The sequence below is a fragment of the Garra rufa genome, chromosome 3 (genome assembly GCF_049309525.1).
Source record: "Garra rufa chromosome 3, GarRuf1.0, whole genome shotgun sequence".
NCBI lineage: Eukaryota > Metazoa > Chordata > Actinopteri > Cypriniformes > Cyprinidae > Garra > Garra rufa.
This window is the reverse complement of record NC_133363.1, coordinates 4,471,920-4,479,524: the sequence shown is the minus strand read 5'-3', so window position 1 is coordinate 4,479,524 and position 7,605 is coordinate 4,471,920.

Genomic DNA, 7,605 nt, shown 5'->3' with positions numbered 1-7,605 from the left:
AAGTAATACCATGTATTCCTAGTTGCTTTTTCAGTAAAAGTTACTTGCATTTATTATGTTTTTTATTTTTTTTATATTTAGACTTTATTAAAGAATATTTTTGTTTGTCAGAAATTGCATTTTGCATGTGGTTCTGTTTTTTTTTTTTACTTTATTCCTGAAACATTTTGACTACATTCTCAAAATATTTCCAATTTATTCTTGTAATTTCAACTCTATTTTTGAAATATTTCAACTTTATTCTCATAATATTATGACTTTAATCTCGTAATCTTAGACTTTTTTAAATGGTTCATAATTAAAAGGTGATTATTTTCCATACCATGAAATGTCCTCCCAAAACACAAAATATTATAGATTTAATAATATTAAAGTAAGTTATAGTGCATTAACTTAATAAAAATACAATTATTATATGATTATTGACATATAATATGAACTCTGATGTGGTTCTGACTCTGAAAAACCTGATATTTTAATTTCCGCTATATATTCCATAGGATTCTTGACTGGCTTTGCTTCAGAGACAAGATTTTACATCGGACATCAAGTGACTGGTGCATTGTGGTATTGAACATGTTACTTTAAATACCTCACATTACGGAAGTGAAATGAGTGACTGCGATTTAATTTCATGTCAAAGACACTATTTTTGTTTGTCAGAAATTGCATTTTACATGTGGTCCTGTTTTTTGACTTTATTCTTGAAACATTTTGACTATATTTTCGAAATATTCTGACTTTATTCTCGTAATATTTCGACTTAATTTAGACTTTATTCTCAAAATATTATGTTTTTTTTTGTGTGGCACCTCCGATGTCGTACTGTATGTTTCACTCAGATTTTTCACCAGTATTTACTTTTTCTCACTTAGTTTTTGTTCAAACATACGTCATTTCTCAGGCTTTTCTTCCGGATTCTTTCCCTCTCTTTATGCCAGTGTCTTTGACATGAAATTAAATCGCAGTCACTCATTTTACTTCTGTAATGTGATGTATTTGAAGTAACATGTTCAATACCACAATGCGCCATTCACTTGATGTCCAAAGTAAAATCTAGGCTCTGAAGAAAAGCCAGTCGAGAATCACGGTTTCCTATGGAAAATATAATGGAAATGAAAATATGAGGTTTTTTAGAGTCAGAACCACATAGAGTTCCTATTATATGACAATAATCATATAATAATTGTATTTTTACTAAGTTAATGTGCTATAACTCATATGAATATTAACAAATCTATAATATGTTGTGTTTTGAGAGGTTTTCAATAACAACCTTTTAATTGTGAGCCATTTATTTCTATATAAAATAGAAATATTAGAAAAAAACACTAATATTATTTTCAATTAAAATTAACATAAAGCAAAAGTATTTTAAATAAAAAGCACAAAAGCTAAGTAATGTATTCCTAGTTGCTTTTTACATTTATTTCATTTTTTATTTTATTTTTATATTTAGACATTATCAAAGACATAAAGGCATTTTGCATGCGATCCTGTTTACTGTTTTCTTTAATTCGGGCTTGACTGGAAAATTGAATTTATACAGCATAAACAATAAAGTAAAGATATGATTAATATGAAATGTTAGCATTATAACATAAATGTAACGTTATCGTTGATGCTAGCTATTATCGTATGTTTAAATGCTGAAAACGTACACATTACATCTGAACATATACAAACTGAGGTTACTTTAAACAAAGACTATAGAAACCACATTAAAGACAGTTTATGTATGAAAATAAACTTACTTTGGTTTGGCATTAACTCACTCTTATGCTTGAACAGCTCTTCTTTAACAGCCAGCGATGTTTTTCAACGGCTCTGAAGATAACGAACTTTAGGGGCGGGGCTAAACTACGGCTCTGGCTGTCAATAATTCCCCAACAGCCAATCAGATTCAATTTAGGTCTTTTCAAAAAATGACAGCCAAATCTGTCCTGAATGTCTTGTAGAAAAAAAAACACACAGATAAAGCATTTTATTACACACGATTTAACCCCTTCATTGTTATTTTAATTATCGTTTTATTTTTTATTTCATAAATTCTGAAAAATTTGCTCTGTGTTAGCCAGTCACACTGGTTAATTTGTGCCCTCATGCTGGGTATGTGTGACAGTTCAGCCTGTAGGAGGCTAATTGGCTAATGGCATTTAACACACTGTTCAGAATGAGCTGATGAATTCACTGTGGGATACTGAAACACAAAAATAGCAGTTGCATGCTGGGAGTAACACTTATTGGTCTGACATACACTCCACCACAAATCAACGAAGAGGGACGTGTTTCGCTTAACCTGGTCCCTTGTATCTTTCCTCTTTTTATAGATGTTCTTTTATATAAATTATTTACAACAGCCCAAAATCCAAAAACGAGTTTGCATTTTAACACGTCCGTCTTGAAGTCAATCAGTGCATCCAAAATCACAATGAGTAGGAACTACATTTTACATTTACATTTATTCATTTAGCAGATGCTTTTATACAAAGTGACTTACAACAAGGTTTATCATAAAGAGGCAAATAAGCACAGGAAGTGCTGGTTGTTCAGACTGGACATGGTACATGCTGGACATGGAGGGATTAAAGTAAGAGAAAGCAATTTTTTATTTTTGTATGTTTTGTGGTTTTAAAAAAAGCCAAACTCAATTAATAGTAAATGTTAGCAAATGCAAAAGGCCCAGTGGCCTAATGGATAAGGCATCAGCCTCCAGAGCTGGGGATTGTGGGTTTAAGTTCCACTTGAGTTGAGTTTGAAATGGTAATTTGTTTTAAAAAACTATGAATATGCCTTGAATTTCATCAAAAGCCAAAGTCAATTAATAATGAAGAGCAAGCTTGCTACCCGGCCTCGTGGATAAAGCATCAATCTCTGGGCCTGGGGATTGTTCTCTCATCTGGGTTGTGTTTCCAGTGTGGCAAAAGTTCTACAGTAATTCCTGTACAAAAGAAGAAAGTGTGCTGTGTGTTATGATTCGTGCTGGACGAGACGATAGACGAGATACAAAACAAACAATATATTTAATATTAATCTTCAAGATGAACAGGCAGGAACACAGAATACTTCCATACACGTAGACAACATTAAGGACCGACATTGAACTCAAGATACAAACAGACTTATAAAGGGAAACTAATAATTACAGACAGATGAAGGGAATTCAGACAAACGAGGGCTAAACCAAAGTACACAGATCAACGGGGGAGACAATGGGAGAAACCAAGTACCAAAACAGACATAAATGTGACACTGTGTTGCTACGAAAAGCCAATTTCAACTGGCGATTAGGCAACATGCAATAGCTCCAGTGCCCTAATGAATATGGCATCAGCCTTACTTCAACCTTGCATCATTCAATAATGATTAAGATTGTGGGCTTCCACCTGGGTAATGTTTAAATTGTCCTAAAATTCTACAGTGGTATGTTTTAAAAAATCATAGGTTGTCATTTTTTTGCTACAAAAAAAGCAAATTAGGATGCCTAGTGGCCCTAAAATTCCACAGTAATTTGTTTACAAAAAAGAGTTTGCAACGTGTTCGTGATTCTACAAAAAGACAAACTCAATTAATAGCACACGTTAATTCCACAAGAGGCCCAGTGGCCAGTGGATTGTGGGTTCGAGTCCCACCTGGGTCATGTTTATAGTGCCCTAAAACTCTACAGTAATATGTTTAAAAATTGTTTGTCCTTTGTGTTGCTACAAAAAGCCAAACTCAAATAATAGCAAATGTTGGCTATGCAAGTGGCCTAGTGACCTAATAGATAAGGCATCAACCTCTGGAGTTGGGAATTGTGGGTTTAAGTCCCACCTGGTTTGTGTTTGAAGTGCTACTCAAATTCTATGGCAATTAAAAAGCTAAAATCAATTAATAATGAATATCATGCAGAAGATCCGGTGGCCTTACAGATAAAGTGTCAGCCTCTGCCTAGGCATTGTGGGTTCAAGTCTCTCCTGGGTTGTGTTTTCAGTGCAGCAAAAAGTCCAATTTCAATTAGCAAATATGAAGCATGCAAAAGACACAGTGGCCTAATGGAGAAGGCATCATCAGCCTCTGGAGCTGGGAATTGTGGATGAAGTCCCACCTGGGTTGTGTTTGAAGTGCTGCACAAATTCTATGTTTTTTTGTTTGTTTGTTTGTTTTTTGTTTTTGTTTTTTTGTTAAAAGACCTCTAATGTGTATTGAGTTTCTGCTAAAAGCCAAATCAGTAAATGTCAGACCTGGAAAGACTCAGTGGGTACACTGCAAAAAATGCTTTTCTTACTTAGATTTTTTGTCTTGTTTCCAGCCAAAATATCTACAAATTCTTGAATAAGGAAGGATTTTCTAGACAAGTAAAAATAATTTTCTTGTTTTTAGTAAAAACAAGTCAAAATTAAGTGAGTTTTTGCTTAAAACAAGCAAAATAATCTGCCAATGGGGTAAGAAAAAAAAATCTTATTTCATGCAGACAGCTAGATTATTTTTCTCACCCCATTGGCAGATTATTTTGCTTGTTTTAAGCAAAAACTCACTTAATTTTGACTTGTTTTTACTAAAAACAATAATTTTTTTTTTTTTACTTGTCTAGAAAATCCTTCCTGATTCAAGAATTTTAGATATTTTGGCTGGAAACAAATCAAAAAATCTAAGTAAGAAAAGCATTTTTTGCAGTGTAAGGCATCAGCCTAAGATATCATAACAATTTCTGAGGTATTTCTGAAAGCAGAGCATTAGGAAAAAATATAGATAGCTCTGCGTAGTATTTTAGGAAAAGGAAATTCAGGCAAGGCTTAATAGATCTGTGGAAAGGTCAGCTGGATGGAAGCTTCAGTCTATAGAACTGAATAATGTGTGGTTTAATGCTGCAGTTACACATCAACTAGGTAATATACAAAAAAAAAATCTACTTGTTATAAACCGATTTAAGCACTTACATTTTAGTCTGAATTTACTATATTCGCCATGTTGATAGGGTCATGTGACCTACAGCTGTGTCGCTTCACAAGGTTCAAATAGAAATGATTGATTGAGTCAGTGTGGAAGAACTTGACTGGTCTGCATAAAGCCAAGTCCTAATCTCAGCTGAACACCTCTGGTGTGACTTTAAATGCAGACCTTGAGCCAAAAACTCATCACCAAATACCAAAGACTTGTAACTATGGCTACAGTCATTTTAAACACTTCCAAGACTGAGATGGAAATACAATTTTTAAATACATGATTTATGCTTCCATCTTTGTTGCCACAGTTTTGGAAGTGCCTTTTTCTGTTCTAAAGAAGGGGTGCACCAATACTTTTGTCCATATAGTGTATGTACAAGTCATGGAAGTTTTTGGCTCAAGTTTGCATTTAAAGTCAGCTGGGATTAGGACTTGGTTTTACCAGATCAGTCAAGTTCTTCCACACTGACTGAATTAATCGTTGTCATGTTAGAATAGAAAGGGTCCTGTCCAAACTGTTGCTATAAAAGTAAAAGCACACAGTTCCCTAGAATATAATTACATGCTTAAACATTAGGATTTGTACTCATGGAAATTACTAAAACCTTTTCATTAGAAGAGCAATACAGTGTATTGTAGAGAATGCCTGAAGAAACAAGGTCTGGTTAATACAAGCTAAAATATTTTTGCATTTTATTCTACATGTATCAATATACCATTGTGTTTTTTTACTTGAAAAAGTGTCTATAAGGTACTACAGACGTTGTTGAGACATTAAACATTATTGCATTGAACAGACAAACTAATTAACTCACTGCAATTAGTCACACTGCACACTTACTTAGATCTTTTTTGTCTTGTTTCTAGCCAAAATATCCAAAAAGTCATTTTTTTAGGATTTTCTTGACAAGTAAAAAATATTGTCTTGTTTAAAAAAAAAAAAAAAAAAGAAGTCAAAAGTAAGTGTGTTTTTGCTTGAAACAAGCAAAATTATCTGCTAGTGGGGTAAGAAAAATAAATAAAGAGAAATTAGATTATTTTGCTTGTTCTAAGCGAAAACTCACTTAATTTGGACTTTTTTTTTTTGCCAGAAAACAAGACAATAATTTTTACATGTTTAGGAAATCCTTCTTTATTGAAGAATTTTTCAATATTTTGGCTGGAAACAAGAAGAAACGCATTTTTTGCAGTGCACTTTCATAGCCTCATTGTGTTCATAAAACTATTTTAACTCAAACATTCAGGGAAAATGTTTTTAAATAAAGTCTGAATAGGCTTAACGGTGGTGAATGATGTTGAAGTTATGTGACCACGGTTTCGCTTTTAACTTCATCTGATTGTATTCATGCATGTTCATTTTTAAAGTCTATCATGATTAATAAAATATGTACGAATCATAAACTTTTGTTGGTCACAAAGTTTATTTTCTGCAATAATCCAAAAGCCAATGGGAAAATGCTATTACTGTAAAATCTCTTATTCACATTAGTGTCATCCAGCCGAAGTGTGCTGATGTCTTTCCTGATAGTCTTGTAGGAAGAACTGGAGCATATTCATAATTTACTCAGGGTTTGGCACTAAAACCAAGACACTTCCGCTTTTACAGGATCTTTGAGGTGTTGCTGCCGACGGCTTGCGTGGTGGTGCTGTATGAGGAAGAGCAATTCACATGGAAGTGTGTGGAAGTGAATGACATGTAGTTAAGCTTTAAAAGATCCCTGTCCTTTCTTATTCAGTTGGTGAGCAGCACTTGAGCGCAAGAACAAGTCTAATTTGACAGGCTCACAATTATTCTGTTGATAAGCTGCAGTCAGAGGAAACTCATTTGCATGAGCATGAGCTGGCCTTGTGAAAAACAAGTGCACTTAATTGTATTGAATGTGCACTTGTGGTGTACTTCCAATCTTAAAAGTATACTTTTTAAAAAGTGATCTTACAGATAACATAATATTATGAGGTACAGTAAGAGTACTTAAAGGAGTAGTTCACTTTCAGAACAAAAATGTACAGATAATGTACTCACCCTCTTGTCATCCAAGATGTTCATGTCTTTCTTTCTTCAGTCGTGAAGAAATGATGTTTTTTGAGGAAAACATTTTAGGATTTCTCTCCATGTAGTGGACTTTTAAAAAGTGCACTTTGGAACAATGTCAAATTAAACATTTTGTTTTAGTTTTACATTGGACAAGAGGTTTTTGAGAATTAATGGATGGATAGACTTTTAAATACATTTTAAATCATTACTTTAATAATACAATAATAATCTTTAAAGTTACATACAAATATTTAAAGGTAATACATTTTAAATGTACTATGTTGCATAACCATTATAACTTGCATTAAATATATGTATTTTAGTTTATCATGAATGCTTGTCAGTACATTCAGCAGTACTTTAACCATATTTCAAAAACAATAAAAGTATTCTGAAATTAAATACAGTTAAAGTCAAAAGTTTACACACACCTTGCAGAATCTGCAAAATGTTAACTATTTTAGCAAAATAAGAGGGATCATACAAAATGCATGCAATTTTTTTAATATTTCACGTAAAAGATGTTTACATACAGTCCACAAGAGAAAATAATAGTTGAATTTATAAAAATGACCCTGTTCAAAAATTATCATACACTTGATTGTTGTTGTTGTTTTAGTGATAGTTGTTTATGAGTCTCTTGTT